The sequence below is a fragment of the Streptopelia decaocto genome, assembly GCF_964273445.1.
Source record: "Streptopelia decaocto genome assembly, chromosome: 10".
NCBI lineage: Eukaryota > Metazoa > Chordata > Aves > Columbiformes > Columbidae > Streptopelia > Streptopelia decaocto.
Window position 1 is genome coordinate 6,173,940 of NC_138665.1, and position 19,007 is coordinate 6,192,946.

Below are 19,007 nucleotides of genomic sequence, written 5' to 3' on the forward strand. Positions count from 1 at the left end.
GTGCGGGGCGAGGGGGGCAGCGCGGAGCCGGCCGGGCGGGGAGCCGGAGTGGCGGGAGGGCGAGCGAATAGAGAACCGCGGCCCTTCCCCAGCGACCCAATCAGCGGGCGGAGGTGGTGGGGAGGCGGGCTTTGCGGCGCGGAGTCTAGGGGAGGCGGGACTCCGGCAGATCGGCAGCGCAGCGGACCAATGGAGGCCGGCGGCAGCACCGGGCTGGCCGCGATTTAGCGGGGTGTTTCCTGTGCTGGAGACGGGTGAGTGGGGAAAGAGGCGAGGCCGACGCTGACTGGCGGGGAGGGGTGAGCGGCGGGGGGTTAGCCAATCCGCGCCTCACACACACAGATAGGGGAAGCGGGGGCGGGGAGCGGTGCGTATTTGGCGGCGCAAGTAAAGGGGAAGGCGGGTGCTCGGAGAGATGGGCAGCTCCCTTGGCCAATCAGCGGCAAAGCCCCGGCCGATGAGAGCTACCGGCTGACGTTGCCATCGCCCAGCTCCTTTTCGGAGGAGCCTGCCCTGCCGCGCGCGGCCGGGGGCGGCCCCGATTGGCGGGCGGGCGGGGCGCTCGGCGGGGGGAGGCCGGGCGCGCGGGGCGGTGGCGGAGCGCGGGGCGGGCGCGGGGAGCGGGCGCGCGCCGCGGAGGAGGTAAACAACCCGTCAGCGCGCGAGCGACCGTTGGAGCCGAGTGCAAAGGCGGCCGTGCCGCGCGCCCGCCCCCGCAGCGCGCTTGTTTGTTACTGTTATTTTTGATACGCTACTGTGCCATTTGACAGTTGTCATGGGTTCGGGATCGCCCGGTGCGAGTCGGGCGCGGTTTTGGCACGATTACCAACCTGCGTTACCGCGGTGGCTGCTTGATCCAGCATGTGCTCCTGGGGCTGTGGGATCCGAGCAGGCCACGGACATAACCCCTCGATTTTAGATCAAAATATGATGAGTGAGGAGCAAAATCCTTCTGTTTTGCAGTCAAATAGTGAATGGGCACTTGTGTGCTGTGAAATGCTCTCTCTCCCCCACCTAGAGTAATTGCGGTATTGTTAACACAGGGCTGGGCGCTAGCAGGGCGCCACCACGTAAGGGGGAGCACTGGGCAGTGTGGGCCGTTTCTAGCTCTACCTGCCTCCGTGAGGCTTTCGTCCTCAATTATTTCCTTTGCCAGCTCGTCGAGTGACCCAGCGGAGCATTTAGTTGGCACAGAGGCCACGGGCAGAAGCTGCTCACCTGCCGAACGGGGCTGTCACAGGCAGTGGGAGCTTCCCCAGCAGCGCCGGCCCTCACACCTCCTCACCTTCCATCAAAGCGCCCCTGCCAAAGGGGTATTTAATTTAGGAGTCTCTGTATATCAGTCATGTAAGTGTGAAAATCATATTTTTGCCGTAATACAAAGATCATTTCCCTAGCCAGTAATTCTGACGATGCGTCTCTTCGCTTGCTCTCCCTTCTGTCACTCAAACATCATGTACTTGATTTGCTTTCAAGGTCGTTCTTTGTCCACCTCACCTATCATTCATTATGTAGATCACAAGTCTCACCAATCCCTGACACCAACTTCCAGCCCCTACTTGTTAATTTTTTTGCGAACTAGCTCTATGTTTTCTTTCATTTTGCCTCTCAGCTGTGAGAAAAGATACTTTTTGGAGTCTCCAGTAACTCAATGTGGAAGCTGGCAGGCCAAATATTGAACTTGCCATATTGATTGTTAATGCCTTCTTACTTTTTTCTGTACTTCTCCATTCTCTGATCTGTTCACTGCCTGCTCGTCGTGTGTTTAAAGTGCAATCTTTATTTGGTTTGTGTTTTTACAGCATCTAACACAACATGTTCTTGTCCGTGATTATAGCTCCTAAGCGTTATGGCAATACCATAAATAAGTTGTAACTACAGAAATGTAATTATTCCCAAAACAAGTATTATAAACACTAGGAAACTGAGATTAAATTTAGTTTTTAAAGAACTACAAACATGTTAGTATGAAAATACACAACTAAACACCCCAGTAACATTGATTCTGTCATGCGATGTTATCATGCAATAACTATACAATTATATTGTTGATAGTCCCTGGTAGAGTTAAGCTTGTTTTTGAAGATTTATTCCTTTTCTTTTTCATTCTTTTCTACCTGGTCCATCAGTTGGGTAGAGCTGAGATTGCTTGCACATTTCTATGTATTGTTTGGATTTCTTTCTATACTTTTACAGGAAAATGTGAAGTGATTAAAATTTTAAATCTGTTAAAGCCTTACAACTAGAGAGCAAGGTGAACTGTATTCATTGCCAGCTCATTCTGGCTGGTTGCAGAAGGATACATGTGGGAGGAAGAAAGGAAACAATTTGAAAGAAAGGGCTTGGGTTTTCTGTTTTGTTTATGGTTTTTTTTAGTCATCAACCTCTGGGCATGCTTGACAGTAACTATGAATAAGCTGTCTCGTATGTAAGAAGAAATGCATGAGTGTTTTCTGGTCTCTTTTAAAGTCTTTTGCTCTTACATTGCACTTGCAATGCTTTTGCTGGGGAGCTGAGAAAGCAACATATGCATAACTCAGTGCTGTAGAATTTTGGGGTGGTGAACACGCATGATCACACCTGTGGGTAGCTGTGAAGAGCAGAGCTAATAGAAATGGATTTTTCTGGTGGGCCCTCTCTGGCCTAAAAAGTGTGCTTAGCCTTCCTAAAAACATAAATTGTTCCTCGTCTTCTATGTGACTATTAGGAATTACGTCCCCAAACTGCGAACTAATCTTTAATTTGCATACGCTTTCTCAACTTTCATTAGTCGGAAGAATAACTAATGTATCTCTGTTCAAATAAATGTTGTTTAGAGTATTTGATGCAGTTATTGAGTCAAAGTTATTGATTTTCTGTAGTGATTTTTTTTGGTAGGTCATGTAAAATATTTAAGAATACCTGTTAGCATATGATATCCTTTCATTACTGAAATAATTGTCTAGATATGGGATAGGATCTAATTTTACTATCTTTCATGTCACAAATTATTGTAACTTTCACAGCTTTGGTAGGTTTGTGTCTCAGTGTTTCTCTGACTACTGGTCTAGCACATAGCCATAGTTTACTCTGTAAAGCCAGTGCCCCACTGTTAGATAGAGTCAGTTTTATATTCTTCAGCTTTACTTCTAGAAACCAACATCGCCTGAGTATGAAATTGTTCCTTAACTGTGTTTGCGTTGTCTTCCAGCAAATCAAGAATCCCCTCTTTGTGTCTCTTGATCTTCACCAGACTTGAAGAACCTGTAGTTCTTAGAGCTGGAGGTATGTTTGCTTTGTGTTTTATTTATTTGCTCTTTCTATCCTACCAAGTGTCTGCATGAGGCAGGCACTGTAAAAGACCAGAAATTTGAAACCTTTCCTTTCATAGTATTTTCCACAAGTGGCTATAATGTCTATAATATGAAGTCATTAAGCGATCGGTAGTTGTATGGTTGATATGTCATCTGTTGCAGAAGTGTTGAGGGACAAGTAATGGGTTCCTGGAGGCATCTGTGAAATTCCACAAAGTTAAACAGTTTTGGACACGATGTTTCATGATTTATTGCTCATTTCTTCTAGTTTTACCAGTCCACATTATGTCCATCCTCAGCTGCATCTGCAGGGGTAATTACCCAACAGAAGGCAGAAAATAAATAAGTTTTGCTGAGTAGTAAAAGACAGTCATGTGTCAGTATTACACATGACATGTTCATAAAAAGGAAAGGAACTCCAGGTTACCTCTCTGTGGAAAATTAGAATAAAAATATCCCAGAAGCATTATGTTTACAAACCAAAGGATGTTGAGTGAAAGGTAGGCTTCATAGTTTTTAATTTTATGTGTTACACCGTTTCACTGATTATAGATTTGTATACATTTCTAACATTTTTATTAACTATTTTAACTTAGTCAACAAAATAAATTAATGTAATTCTTCATAATATATAGTTATGACCCAAATTCTTCCTTTGGAAGTCTCATTTTATCCTTACACCTCCAAAGTAGCCTGCTCTCATTAAGTTCTTAGCAGTTCTGTTCTCGGTATGGACATACTGTGATTTTTACAAGAGGCAAAGTCAGCTCACAAAATCAGATAGAACGGTGGTTTTAAATTACTCAGTGATAGTGAGGTTATTCTGCAAACGGGAAAGCTTCCCCATTCATTGTATGTCAGTGGAAAGAGAAAATGAAATGACTGTGACATTTCTTAACCATCAAGATCTAGAGGACAAAAACGCCCTCTGTTTAAGGCACAGATCAGAAATTCTAAGCTGTTGCTTTAGTTTGTGGCAGGTTTGCCCTATGTCCTTGGGCAAATCTCTCATTCTGTCTTGTTCGTCCATTCCTTTGTTGTTAAATGGAAATAATAATTCCTCCTTTTATCAAAAGATTGGTTTTGGAGATTAAAATCTGTTAATGGCTGAGAATTATGCTATCAAGGGTTATACAAAAAACATAAAAGCCAACCTGAGGGCTTCCTTTATCCTACAAATGCACAGAATCCACTGTGTCAAGAGCCCCCTAAATGTGCATTTGCCAGGGATGAGCTACATGAGCTCGCTCTTCTCTCATCCAGGCCTTCCTTGCTGTGTTGAAATAAGATACCAGAACCTTCACATCATTTGTTATGATGCTCATTTATGTAAATGTATAGATTTGAATTTAAGATTTTTAGGCGCAAAGATTAAAGGCAGACATATTAAAGAGTTGCCTAATTTAATTTAGAAGGAGCTGCGGGTGCTCAGCGCCTCTCTGGTAATGCAGATCTGGTTGTTTACTTGTTCCACTATACGCCTTTCACCATCTATCTAACCCTATCACATAATTGTCTACAGAAAATACTCCGACGCTTGGTTTCTTTACTGTTTTGTATAACTGGGGATAGTGTCACCATGCAGTGAAAAGAACCACAGAATGCTGTTTTTTAAAGGCATATGCTCAAATTTGCAGAATGTTTTCTCACTGGATCAGGAACGAATAGTAAGATTAGTCTGCCTGTTTGTTTTCCTCTTTATGGGTAGTTGCTATTTGGGTTACATAGTGATGCTAGCTTTGGGATTATGTGAAATATTATGCAAGTACTTTAGTGAAGAAACATAAACGTGCCCTTTTATGATAAGACAGTTTTTGGCTGTATGTCCAGGTCCGTAAGATATGGAAACTATTAGAGCAACCAGAATTTTATTCGCTAATTTCACAGATTGTCTTTGGAGAATAGCAGGGTGAACAGAAATTAAAGATACCCATTTATAAAACTGGAAATAAAAAGCAGTATAATTAGTGTCAGTTTTCAAGTATTAATGATAATGAGTAGAGAGGACTGTTTTCATAAAGGAAAAGCTTTTTTTCCCCAAAATGAGTGCAAATGAACCTTTCTTATTACGTTCTTTGCTAGTACCACGTATCTATCGAAAAAGTGTTATATATTGGTTAGCCAGCACGTCTTTAATTCTCTGATTTAAAAAAAAAAATATATAGTGGAAGTTAAAGGAAATGCCCTCTGGACAGTATATAAATGAGACATTTCAACTTATGCTGGATGATATAGCTTCTGCAATTATCATCTCCATCCTCACCTGTAAAAATGCCTTAAGTTAAAAAAAAATCATAATTTTCACTTGGGAAGTTGCAAATAATTTGTGTTTTCCTTTCCTGATGGAGGTTTCTTTAGCAGTTAAGGTAGCACCATATTTGTGTGTTTGTTGCACTTTCTTTTTCTGATAAAAGCTCCAGTCCTAGAGTGTCAATACTTGAATACCAGCGGGGGTCAGATTGTTTTTAACCTGAATCTCTCCAGCAGTATCTTTCTCGGGGAATGGGAGGGCATGTGCTTGTCTTGGCCACAGCCACGCTGAATTGACTGTTACTTGGGCAGTTTTATGTGGTGTAATTTTCCTTTAGCTTCTATATATTTTTTTTATTGTCCAATTGACAGAAATTGTCCTTCCTTTTTTTTGGTATGAGAGAGAAAGAACTCTGTGTCATCTGTCAGCAAGATACATTTAATTTCTAATCTAGTCATGGCCAACAAAATAATTTTCTGAAAATAATTCCTATGGAATCTCCTAATTGTGTCTCAATAATTATTCTTTGTTGTGTAATGGCATTTATTTTAAATGTTTGTGAACAACTGATTTAGCAAAAAAAAAAAAAACTGGAATGCACAGTTGTTCATTCACTAGCTATTTATTTAGATTTCTTGTACTTTGTGATAGACAACCACGAAGAGTTGGGTTTTGTTAGAATTGTGATGTTGTATAATGGAGCAACAGATGATCACCCAAGCTTAAGCAAAGTATCTGAAAAGAAAAAATCACCTAACTTAAGAGAAAATATTTTAAAGAAGGAATCCTGGCATGTAGAATCCTTTCTAACACAGAAGCTGGTAGTCCCCCATGTTGTTTTTATCAGCTGAGTCTGAGCTTTCTGTTGGAAAAGTTGGGTTGGTATCTATGACCAAGAGCTCAGAATGCCTCTACTTGTCATATAGAGACAGCATAATTGATTTGTGAGGATACCAGACCTTCTGTCAGTAAGAAAAAGTATTGTAACTTCACTATTACTTTTTTTTTAAACAAATATTGCCAATTTGCATTGCAGAGGAAGTGCCTGCTTAGGGTAATGTTTCAGTTTTCTTCAAACAATAAATATCTGTGGTAATTGTAGTAGTCAGTCCATGGAAAAGGCAGGGTGAAAGTGCCTTTGCTTCTCGCTCTATGGAGCCATTTTTACACAAGCAGGAAAGGACACTAGTGGCTTAGCACATGTTTCTCTTACTTACACGCTATTATCTAAATACAGGTAGCCCATGCGAGATAGGAAAGGGGTGTTTTATGTCTCTTCACTCTATTGAACTTGGAATGCTACAGGTTATAGTAAATGACACTATTCCAAAAAACTTCCCATTCTAAAGCACAAATGCCTACAAAGAAGTAAACTAATTGTGTAGAGCTCTGCAAGAAAGCACAGGGTGAAAGGGAGAACAGAGCTTCTCTCTGCCTGGGTTGCAAAGGCAGTGTCTGCATCAGCATTTTAGGTTTGAGTTCACTTTTGAAGAGGTCAGTGTTGGAGTATGCAAACTGAATTCCTTTTTGATGAATCTAAACCAAAAGCTGCATTCCAGGAACACAATCATAATGTGTCTACATTTGTGTTTTAGTTTGTATTAGAAGTTAACTTTTGAAATTAGTTTTTCATTTGTCCCTACTCACCGGCTTTCGTTTGCAATGTGTAGCAGTTTTGGAGTGCCCTAACTGAGTTGCTTTTGGATTAAATCAGACCAAGAGCTGTGATACGGCAGGATAATGATGGATTATCTGTTCACTGAACCAGCCTAGAACTACTGTCAGGTAAATTGCAAAATGCATGTAGAGTGGACATCAAGTTTTCAACATGGACTCTTTACACTCCACATCTGCTCTGCTGTTCTGTGTTGGCTGCTGATGCAGACATAGCTGTAATGCACTCCAGCTCCTAATGAACAGTCAATCTACAGGACCAAATTAAAGTTAGTGTAAAGTAAAACCCTGGAAATCCATGTAGTATGGACCCCTCAATCCTGGAACCCCGGGGATTTAGTTATGTGAGGAAATCAAATGCCCAGGATAAGGGAAGATGCGGGTTGATTTACATAATTTTTTAATATTTGTTCAGGATATAATATATCTTGGGCTGATGCTAACCTGTTATTTAGAGTTGTTCTGTCCAGACAGAAAGATAATTGAAAGGAATGTGTAATTAACCCTACAGGCAGGGGGGAAATTGGACTGCTTGGCTTCAGGTTGATTCTAATTGGGATTGTAATAATCACACAGATAGACATAATTGCTAAACAGTGATTAGAAATTTGATAAATGTCATTAGACTTTGTGAGAAGATAAGAGTAAATTGAACAAAAGTACAGAAATACAGACGTAGGCCAGAGGAACAGCCCAGCCACTATGGGCGAAGATCGCAACAGGCTTTGACGTACAGGAGAATGACTCTCCAGAATTTTAATACTGAATTGGCAAGAAGTGAGTTTGTGGACCGAGAAAATTTGCAAAATATTATGTTACCTGGAGGTATTGGATTGGTACAGTATGTAGATGATCAGTTATTTGCCATCAAGACATACAGAGATTGGTTTAAAGATACTATTAGTCTATGTACTGCTTTAGCAGAAAAAAAAAATCACTACATCTCTCTCTAAGCTTCAGCTGTGTCAGCAGAAAGTAAAATATTTAGAATTTAAGATTAATAGGCCCAGAACAGGTCCAGGCTATTGTAGAAATACCTCGAACAGTAACAAAGAAACAAGTGTGAGGATTTTCAAGCACAGTAAGATACTGCAGACCCTGGATACTGGAGTGCAAGAGGAGGAAAGTAAGCCATGGACAGAAGCTACCAAGGCAGAGGAAGTGGAGACTATACACTGAGGTCCAGAGAGAGAAGCAGCTTTCCAAGCTGTAAAAGGAGCTTTAACTTGTGCTCCAGTACTGGGATTGCTGGATTACTCCAAGTCCTTTGAGCTATTTGTGCATGAGAACAAAAGCGTAACTGGCAGAGTCCTTACTCAAAAGCTAGATCCACATCACTGCCCTGTGGCTTATTACTCAACTCAGCTGGATCCTGCAGCAGCAGGGAATAATTCTTGTGTTCGAGCAATAGTAACAACAGCATAAAGGAACCATAAAAAGGAACAGACCATTAGTCCTGGGTCACCCAACAGCCATGTATGTTCTGCATGAAGTAGAACTGATTCTTAGACATACTACACAGACAGTGTCCCCATAAAGAGCACATCGTTATGAATGAATTATTTTAAATGCAGATAACATTACTTTTAAAAGATGTAATGTTTTGAATCCAGTAACTTTACTGCCTGTTGCCTCTGATGGTGAGCTGCATCATGATTGTGCTAAGGTTGTGTTCCACTCCAGCCGCCTATGGGAAAATCTGCAGGATCAGCCTCTAGAGAACTCAGACATAACCCTTTTCACCAATAGATCATCATACTCCGTGAATGGAAAACAACACATGGACTATGCAGTGGTGAGAAACTTAGAGCTACTTAAAGCAGAACCTGTACGACCCTTGATAGTGCCCAAGGGGCTGAATTAAGTGCATTAACAGAAGCAGCCTGGTGGAGGCATAATCAGTGGGTAGGTATTTATATTGATTCTAAATACGCTTTTGGAATGTGTCGTGGAATGGCTATGCTATGGAAAGAACAACAGTTCCTTACCTCGGTGGAAAAGAATATTTCTAATAGAACTGAAATCCAAATGCTATGGGAAGCTATTAAGCTTTCAAGGGAAATCACTGTGATACAGTGTCCAGCTTATAACAAAAGCTCCAACAAAATTAAGAGAACTAATAAAATTATTTGAACTTTCAGTCAGGTAGGTTTGAAATATCCTGAAGTTTTAGGAAAAGTATTATAGGATACTGGAAATACCCCTCACCAACCTCTAAGGTTGTCATCAACAGGAATAGTGTTTGGCAGATGTTTAGCGATAGCCAGGACCTTTGTCCCTACTAGGACTAGTCTCTTAGATGGAGATGAATGAGTTACCCAGTTTGTATAAGGGATACAAAAACATCTACAAAAATGTTTTAAACTTAAAAGAGTTAATGCTCAGTGGTACCAGCCCATCCCTCCAGAGATATAGGTACATGATTTGCAGCCTGAGGATAGAGTTTTATTAGAAGTATTTTCCTGCAAATCTAAACTGTAACCCAGGTGGGCAGGACTGTGTACTGTCTCACAAAGTGTGAAGGTGACAGGGAAGGAAGCTTTGATCCACCACTCACATGTAAAACGCCTACCTCAGGATCATTTGGTAGATGAGCAATGACCGATGACGAAAAAATTACCACAATTGCTACTTCGGAGACACAAACCATTCAAATTTCCAAAGGACAAAGGTGTTACGAATTTGTGTTACTTCTTTTTCCAGAGCTACTTGTACGTGGGACTTCCCAGCCACCTGGTTAAGCAGGCCTTCTGAGACTGTCAATAAGGGGTCTTACCACTCTTTGTATAAATATCACCCTTATAGGATAAATTATGGAAATTTTACGTGTGAAGTTACTAACATTCACTGTGCTTACTACACGAGTAAAGGAATATCTAAATTTGTAAAGCCCCATTATGACTGGAGAGAAATCCTCTGAACTTGTCACAAACCACGGTCCATATTACCAAACAGACTAACTGTTGGATATGTATTCACCTCCCAAGTCACTTAGCTGCAAGCCTTCCTGTTAGGGATTTCCATTGAGACCACATTGACTCATGACAATGGGAGGTGACAATCCCAGCAGCAAAGAGCCTCATACCTGTGGTACAGAGGCACCTGGGCAGGTGAGTTGGGCAAGGAGGGTGTTCACTTGCTGCCCTGAGTGTGGACTTGCCTCCATTCCCTCCTTTCCTTTAAGCTCCTGCCTTCAGTCTGCCAGTGGGAGGATACAGGGTCCCCTTGGTCTTGGCTTTTTCCTGGTGGCTGTTTCTGCCTCAGGAAGGGCAGCGCATGGTCCCACCAGCCTCTTTATCTCCTTAACTTTCTCTTCCTCTCACAGATCTGCCACCAGGCTGAGCAGATTGCCCACCTGGTCACCCCTCACACAGCTCTCTCACCCCTGGCCCCCAGGGACAACAAAAGATGCTGAAGGGAGTGCAGCATCTCCCGTGTGAGGAAAGGCTGAGGGAGATGGGGCTCTTTAGTTTGGAGGAGACTGAGGGGTGACCTTATTAGTTTTTACAAATACATAAAGCGTGAGTGTCAGGAGGATGGAGCCAGGCTCTTCTTGGTGACGACCAATGGTAGGACAAGGGGTAATGGGTTCAAACTGGAACACAAGAGGTTCCACTTAAATTTGAGCAGAGAGGGTAACAGACACTGGCCCAGGCTGCCCAGGGAGGTTGTGGAGTCTCCTCAGTGCAGACATTCCAACCCGCCTGGACACCTTCCTGTGTAACCTCATCTGGGTGTTCCTGCTCCATGGGGGGATTGCACTGGATGAGCTTTCCAGGGCCCTTCCAACCCCTGACATTCTGTGATTCTGTGACCAGGGGCAGGCTCAGGCACAGCCGGCAGCCCAGCCCTGCACGGCGGCAGGTTGTTGTGGGAGCTGTGTCTGGGTTGCAGGGACGTGGCTTTCTGCCGGGTGGACGCCGCAGCCGAGCTGCCGGCCGGGCGGGGGCCGCCGGCTGGGCTCCCCTGGGCAGCGGGTGACAGGCGCTTCCCGCGCGAACCGCCGCGCTGTTCGCAGCGCCGCTCGGGCGGGCGCGGGGCCTCGGCAGCGTCTCGCGAGATCTGCCGGGCCGCGCGAGTCCTGCCCGGGAGCCCCCGCGGGCCGGAGCTGCTGCTCGCTGCGGGATCTCTGTAAACTTTAGGTGATTAACGTCTCAGCTTCCCATGTGTACGACGGATGTGTCATATATATGTGAGATATGACCTTAAATGTGTAGCAGGACGATACATTTGAGAAAACACAGATACTAAATATGTTGTTTTCCTATTTAAAATCATGAGCAGTAGGTGGTTGCTTTTGTGTGAAAATGAAATATATTAGTGTTGTTTATTCATTCCAAAGCGAAGTAATGCTCAGTAGGACATAATGTGCGTTGGTGCCCCTCACAGAGTCAGTGCTTTTGAACTCCTTGACGTGTTTCCAGGTGTAGGGTAAGATGGAATCTCTGCTGGTCGTTCCAAGCGTGGGACAAATGCAGCCTTACCGGTTCCCAGGTGACTCAGAACAGGCCTCTGAATCATCCAGGCGGGGAGTTTGCCACCAGCCCTTTGCCAGATGGACCACGTTCCCTCCCATGGCCCGGCAGCTCTTTGCTGACACGGAACGGAGCAAAACAACCATCGTGTTTACATCCAACCCAATTTCCTCTGACTTCTCCACTTGCTCGCGTAAGGAAATCACAGCTCGTTGAGATTTGCTCATTAATATAGTGCCTTTAATATAGTTTTCAGGAAGGATGGTGTGATGACTCGGTACAAGGCCTTACAACTTCCATACAGAACTTTGTGACCATCAGATGCCTGGTGTATTAAGTATGTTTTACTGCTTATTTGCAGACCTGACAGTGTACTCACTTGTCAGGTCTGAAACTAATGCTTGTTCCTCGAGCATTCACTTTTCATCCTATAGGAAACAAATCTGTCGCAGTGAGAGCACGTATCAGCAACACCTACATGGCTTTGAGTTTGGTTCCAGGCAGATTTGGCGAGGCTAATAATTACCAAGTAATGTATGATGAAACAAATCTGAGGTTTTGGTAATTATTTAAAAAATCCTGTGTGTTAAATTTAGTAATTTAGGAATAGCAAAACCAAATAATCTGCTGATCAGCTAAGTAAGCTCTGCAATGACTTAACAGATTCAGTCAGCAGATTTTACAGATGGACAGTGATTTACCTGTGAATAATTGAGATTAAAGGATTCATTTGTTGGTATTAGATCAGCTAGCAATGCAAAGGTCCATTGTTCTTAATGGTTAAAGAGGTTAATGATTCTGGTAACCTGCTGGGAATCAAGTATTTAGAATTCCTCATTTCATTGCAACAGTAATTGTGTGTGAAGGCTGACAGTGAATAGTATTTATTTTCTTTCCTGGTTTATGAAGGAGGAAAATCTAAAGTAGCGTTGTTGTAGTGGGTCATTTCAATGTTAGGCATCTATACTTCCATAGTGAAATTTTAAGAGAATTTTACCTGAACTTTGTACTCAAGGGACAAGTTATGCACCTATAAATACAGGAGGAAATACGTGAAGAAATATGAGTTTGGCCCTTGGACTGCTTGGGTAAGAAGCTGCTCACCAACACAAATATAGATTGTGCAATCTTATTTTAAGTATATAACTTGGAATTCCATTCTATGTGATCCTTCCACCTACGTTTGTTCTTCAGAAAGAGCTTTCACAGATCCAGAAGTAATTTTAACAGCAACTGAAAATTTTTATGAAAGAAAATAGTCTATAATACAGCCAGGAAAAAAATTATGTTGCAGTAAATTGAAACAACAGGAGATTTTCACTGAGTATTTGCTCTGTCTGCTGATACTCAGTTGTCGGGGCTGTTCTGTTATTCTTGTAGATCTTTTATGCTTGCCAAACTTTATTTTCTATCACTTTACCAAAAAAAAAAAAGAATAGACTGAGTAATAAATGATCATAATTATAAAAATTATTATGTGACTGTGTTTTTTAGGAACCTAACAGTCATTCTGAAAGATACACGCCTCTGGTGTAGAAGGTAAAACTGATGAAGCTGCTGTGGGCTGTGACTGGCACACTGTGTGCAGTGCACGAGGGCTTGTCTGCTGCCCTGGAATTGTTCACTGTTCTAGGGAGCTCGCGTTATCTATAGTGCCTTTTTTAAGTAATTGTGACATCATTTATATGATTTGGTTTATATTGTACTTATTTTTAATACATCAGTACATTCAGCACTTCTTGGTACTGATGCTTCTTGCAGAATAAGGTCGTTTTACCCAATACCCACAGCTTGATGTGAGTGATAGTATGGGAAAGGAAAGAGTGTGTGTAAATGCGTTGTATCAGTGCCAAATCAATCCCTTAATGCCTTTCAGGGCTTCCCTTACTACTGTGCTTTCCCTAATAGAATATTCTGTTACTTAGTTCAATGTTGTTTCTGTGTATTTGTACAATATGTAGCATAATGACCATTACCACAATATAAAGAATAAATAATAATACAGGGGCAGCATGTCCCTAAATTGTATTTCATACTAGATTAGAACAGGCTTACTTCTCTTTTTCATAAAGGTATTTGATATATTTCAAAATAAAGTACTTAATTTTTTTTAAATTAAACCTTCTCCAAAATTTCTATCCTAAAACTCCTGAAGATAAAATGTAGAAGGTATGCATTTGTTGCAGTGTATTTCTCATCTCCAGGCAGTTTGTAAAGAAATAATGTTCATATAGGCAGACATATATATAGGGCAGACAATCAATGAGAAACAGGTCTGTACAACTGAGTCACTTGTTTAGAATCATGGTACACTTAGAATCACTGTGTCCAGTCAAGTAAAGCAGCTGGCCTAATTGTGTAAAGCTGGTTCTCCGTTTTGCTGCAATTAAAAAGCAGAAGACAAAAAGAAAGTAAAGCTTTTGCTATATTTTTAATCCTTGAGATAGTTAATGAATTAAGAGCACAGCTCAACTGATTGTTTAATATACTCAGAGCTTATTAAACTCAGGCTGCTAACCCTAAAGTGTTGGAAAATAGAATGTGGGAAAGCAAGATGTGCAGTTCCAGCCACCTGGATGATAAAGGAAGATCAATACTAACATGACCGTCCAGATGGACGGTCATAGCCCAGACTCATGAGAATGGTATCTCGGGCCGGATAACCACCCCCATATGTATAATGTGTGAATGTCCTTGGGCCTGGTCTGTGAATGAGTGGGAACGTAACTGAAACAAACATAACATGAGTGTGGTGTGGTTTTAATAACAATTATTGGCAAAACATCTTATGTAACATCTTAGTCCAGGCCCGTATCTGTAAATCCTATAAATTGTCACTGGCTAATGAAGAGAGGGTCTCAGCCTGGCTCAGCTCTCTGCTCAGCCCGGCTCTGCGCTCCTTCCTGAACAAGATCTCTGACTGTACATGCATCTCTGTCTGCGTCCCGGTATGCGTCATTTCTAATCGCCGCACTGAAGTTTCTCCTTGGCTGAGGGAAAAAATGTAATTCACCAGTCACACTGTTATAATTTATTTCATTCTAAAACCCAGTTCTTATTTGGGGATATTAGAGAAGGAAGGGCTAGTAAGTTATTTGCTCAGATATACAGAGGGTACTTTTCTTTCAGAAAGTTGCACTGAAGTTACATGCACCGTTTGAAGATGTAGCCAGGTACTCTGTGTGCAACAGTCGGAAGCTGACTCAGAGCAGCTCAGTGCAAAAAACCAAAGTGACTGATCTCTGTAGAACGGAGGCTTTGCAATTTTGCTCTGAGTCATCATGACAGCTCAAAGGGCCTAGACTTAGTACAGAAGTAAACAGATTTAAACAGAGCACTTGCTTTCAAAACAAACATTACTTCTGGTTCTCCTGTGAGAATGACCTTGGTCACACTATTTAACATCAAAGTGTTGCTGATATGCAAGGTAGTTTAAAATCTCTGTAAGACTCTCAAAGTGGAATCTGAGAAGTTAAAGGAAAATGAAGAAAGAAAGAATGAAAGAAGGAAGGCAAAAATATTTACCTACCCATTAAGAGTGCCACATGTAAAGAGAGTGGGAGCAAACATTTGTGTACTAGCAAGACTGGAACTGAAAGAAAAAAATGGAATTGGTGGCATTAGGATGCGTAAGGGAGATCTTTAATAATTTGCCTGTTCTTGACATATTCTTGCCACCCTGAATTAGTCCCTCATGTTCTAGGATCATATAAATAACCGAACTAGTCAGTAACGTTAATGCTGCTTTATTCAGCAAATCTCTTTTTGTGCTAAAAAATTATGGTCCTGTATCTCTGCTGCTGTCTTAAGGGTAAATATTAGCACAAGTTGAGCCACCATCTCTTCTGCAATGGATGAGCGGTTGCTTCAGGCCCCTCCGGGTTGTGGGAGCAGATCTTTCACTCAGTGGCACTAGTGCGAATTTGGAGAAGCAGACCTGATGTTAATGATCTGCAAATTAAATATGGAAATAACAAGTTACTCCTGACTTGCTCTTGTGTAAGTAAGGGTAGTATTTGGCCCTATATATTTATTTCGAGATGATAAAATATATTGTAACCATTTTGAAATCTTTACTAGAATGGGTCTGGGCATGTATGTGTAGGCAGACCCAAGTTTTTATGCCTGTCCAGGATAGCCAGCCACGATCTGGCTCTGACTCAGAAGCATTAATTCCATGCTGTCACAGAGCTCAGAAACCCTCTGTGGCATCCAAAAACCAGACAGGTATGTCAGTGCGATTCTGTGCCCAGACTAAGAAGTCCGACCATTCTACAAGGTTGTTTAGCATGGGCACTTTTTAAATCCAAAGTTGGTTTACCTCAGCATAATGTACAAGCAGTGTGAGTTCAGGTCTGCCAGCGTGTCTGTTTACTAATGCCCAATATCCATGTGCAGAGCATCTTCACTAGGGAAGGAGTACTCCAGAACAGAAAAGAAACAATATAGAACTTGTAAACATAAATTATGGGTATCTAAATGAATAAATTTAGTCATTAGATAATCAGCGGTAGCATTGGGTATATTACAGGGCTCGAGGTAATAATTTGGTTTGTTACACATATACTACTACATCTCTAATTAATTTATATATATTTAGGTATTGAAAAATAGTTTAATAGAAATGATATCTCATTTAGTGTCTCATTTTTTATCAGTTGCAATTGCTGCAATAGTGAAAAAAGTAAATAAATCTAACAAAACACCAGAAATGAGCAATGCCGAATGTCCTGTTCTTTGAGTCACAAAATTAGCAAGAGGTAACATGTTAATCACTTTAAGAAAGCTAATAAGCATGTTAGTTTAAATGCTTTTGTGTAATATCTCAGAAACTAGGCAGAGTTGGGCCTCGTCTGTACTTGAACGGGATATGTGTAAGAAAAATTCATCGCATTACGAGAAAGGATGTCAGTGGTTTAATAGGTTTCATCAGGATAGCTGAGTCAGCACTGAGGTCCCGGCTGCTGCAGTGCTGAGGGAACGTTCTGCTGTTGGAACTGGATCCCAGATTCATTCGGTGGTATGGTGAAAATTCGGATCCGCGGTCTGTGGCATTACATTTAGGAGAACTTTTGGTCTTGAATTTACATCAGTATCCTTATGACAACAATTAAAAACATGCAGATTTTGACAATCAATACAGTATTGAAGTAATATCAATATACTTTAGTTATTATTAATTGCTTGATACTTTTTCTTTTGTCTTCAGCATAGTAGGAGGATACGGTCATCATTACAGTTTATCTGTTGCTCACAAATTTTTTACTTTTAAAACAATTAAGAGGAAAATTGATAAAAGGAAAACGAAAAAAAAAAAGTAAATGTTCCTTGTATCAGAGCCACATTGTAGTCCATAAATTACTATTGTTTTTATTAGATTAAATTTTATTTTTCCTGTTTTTCCAAAGTTGCTCTGAAATCCAAAGGATTTAATTTCTGTTGCTGGTTAGCTCTGTCACTGATGTAGCGATCAACCCAGTTATTCAAACAAAAAAAGGCAGAGGCAAATTTGAGGCATCCAAGTATCTTCAAGTAACATTGAGATTGCTGAAGACAAAAGAGAAAGTAAATTTCTGAAGCTGGAAAATAAAAATTGCATGGAAATTTTCAATATAAAGTATTTTTCTCTATTCCCGTTTATTTTGCTCCTATTGATTAAATCAAAACCCTTTATCTTCATCCTGAAAACTCCTGTTCCTAAGGGATGGAGAAACATCCTCCACTGTTTCATCACATTTCTCTATCTTGACCTATCATTCCCTTCATAAGAAATGAAGGCAGATTCCTGAAAGAAGAGGTCATTAATATTTCTTTAAAGATAATAGTGTTTACATCCTCTGTGCAGTGTTTGCTCTATTATCTGCTGTATTTCCTGTTGACGTGAGTAACTGAAAAGACTATGCATGTAATACAGTGTATAATTAACCACTTCTGGAGTCGTTACAGTTTCACTCCTTTGTAGTTGTTACTGGGATAATGAAAACACTTTTTCAATTGTTGCCGGAGCAAATGCCTTATTATTGGGTCCAAGAGACATTCTGACATCCCAGTGTTTGGAGGTCTAAAAAGCACTCACCTCAGAGGGCGAGTGAGAATTTCATCTTTTACGACTCAGAATGTCCGTGATCTGGCAGAGCCGCTATCTCTGGAAATTAACCACATGTTTGCGAACCAGTGTTATGCTTCTTAATAGGAGAGCCAAAATAAACTATAACGTGTAGTTACAAGGTTTGCAAACTAGTTTGTTTGTATGTGGCAATAAGATTTAAATATAATTAATGAAGTCAATTAACATTGATCATAAATCTGAGGATTCGAAAAACAGCAGTGTGTTTCATAATATCTTTTGGGAATAGTATGACAGATGTATCTGCAATCAGGTATCACCTCCTGACTCCTCAGGTGCTTTCTGGAAATATAGTGTGATATGATGTTATAATGACTTGTTGGATTTTATTAACACTTCAATCATTTAAACTGTGTCTGCCTCTCTTATGTGGAAAATTAAAAGTGGTATTTTTAGAGAGGTTTTGATCTGTTTCCCAATTTTTGGAGTGAAGGAAGTTGCTATATAGTAGAAGAAATGTTACTTTTGGTGGGATTTATTAATATAAAACCTTATTTCTTTTATTTCACGAGAGAGCTGACAGAGATTAGTTTTCAAATGAATACCAGATAATATTCTGCAACAATATCACACCATTGTGATATTTTCAAAATAATTATATGTTGGAGTAATGAATAAGTACAGATAACAAAGATAGCTGAAAGCTGCTCAGATTTGCATGGGCAAAGCTAAAATACATGTTGAATTGTATTCATTCCCAGAAGTCTTGTAAGTAAATATTACATTTCTGAGCTAAACATGCTTGATTTTTTTATGCAATTGTAAATTAAAAATCATATTTTTACTACTATTCACACAGTTAATAAAATAGTTTCTTTCTTGTGTCTACGGTCCGTTATAAAGATACGTGCACTGAAGGTGCTTGTGCGTGTTAGTGAACCTTCCTTCTGCATGCCATGCAAAGAGAATTATATGTTACAGTTTTAAGAGCAAAAAGGCAGGCAAAGTTGTGCTTTCATTGCAAAACAAATTACTTATAGTATGTCAGAGAATGAGTGTATTTCATTCCCGTTTCTCTGAGACTAAATCTGTTCTTAGCTGCATAATAAATCTAGACCAGCTTCATAGAAAGTAAGACCACTTAACAAAGATACAAAAGGTTTTACAATTTGTGTTTATACTCAATCACATTTTTTGTATCTTGGAATTTGGTGTTTTTGTCAGTTTGTCACCTGCCTTATCTCTGA

The 19,007-nt window shown here is 40.8% G+C and overlaps 1 long non-coding RNA gene across 3 annotated transcripts in view; it reads left to right on the forward strand.

Moving 5' to 3' along the window:
* Nucleotides 1-3,191: 3,191 nt before the first annotated feature.
* LOC309444375 overlaps nucleotides 3,192-19,007 on the forward strand; it is a 46,099-nt gene continuing 30,283 nt past the window's right edge. For all 3 annotated transcript variants that reach the window (XR_014185013.1, XR_014185014.1, XR_014185015.1), the window contains exon 1: nucleotides 3,192-3,264. This is a non-coding gene — a long non-coding RNA (uncharacterized lncRNA). The remainder of the gene's footprint in view (nucleotides 3,265-19,007) is intronic.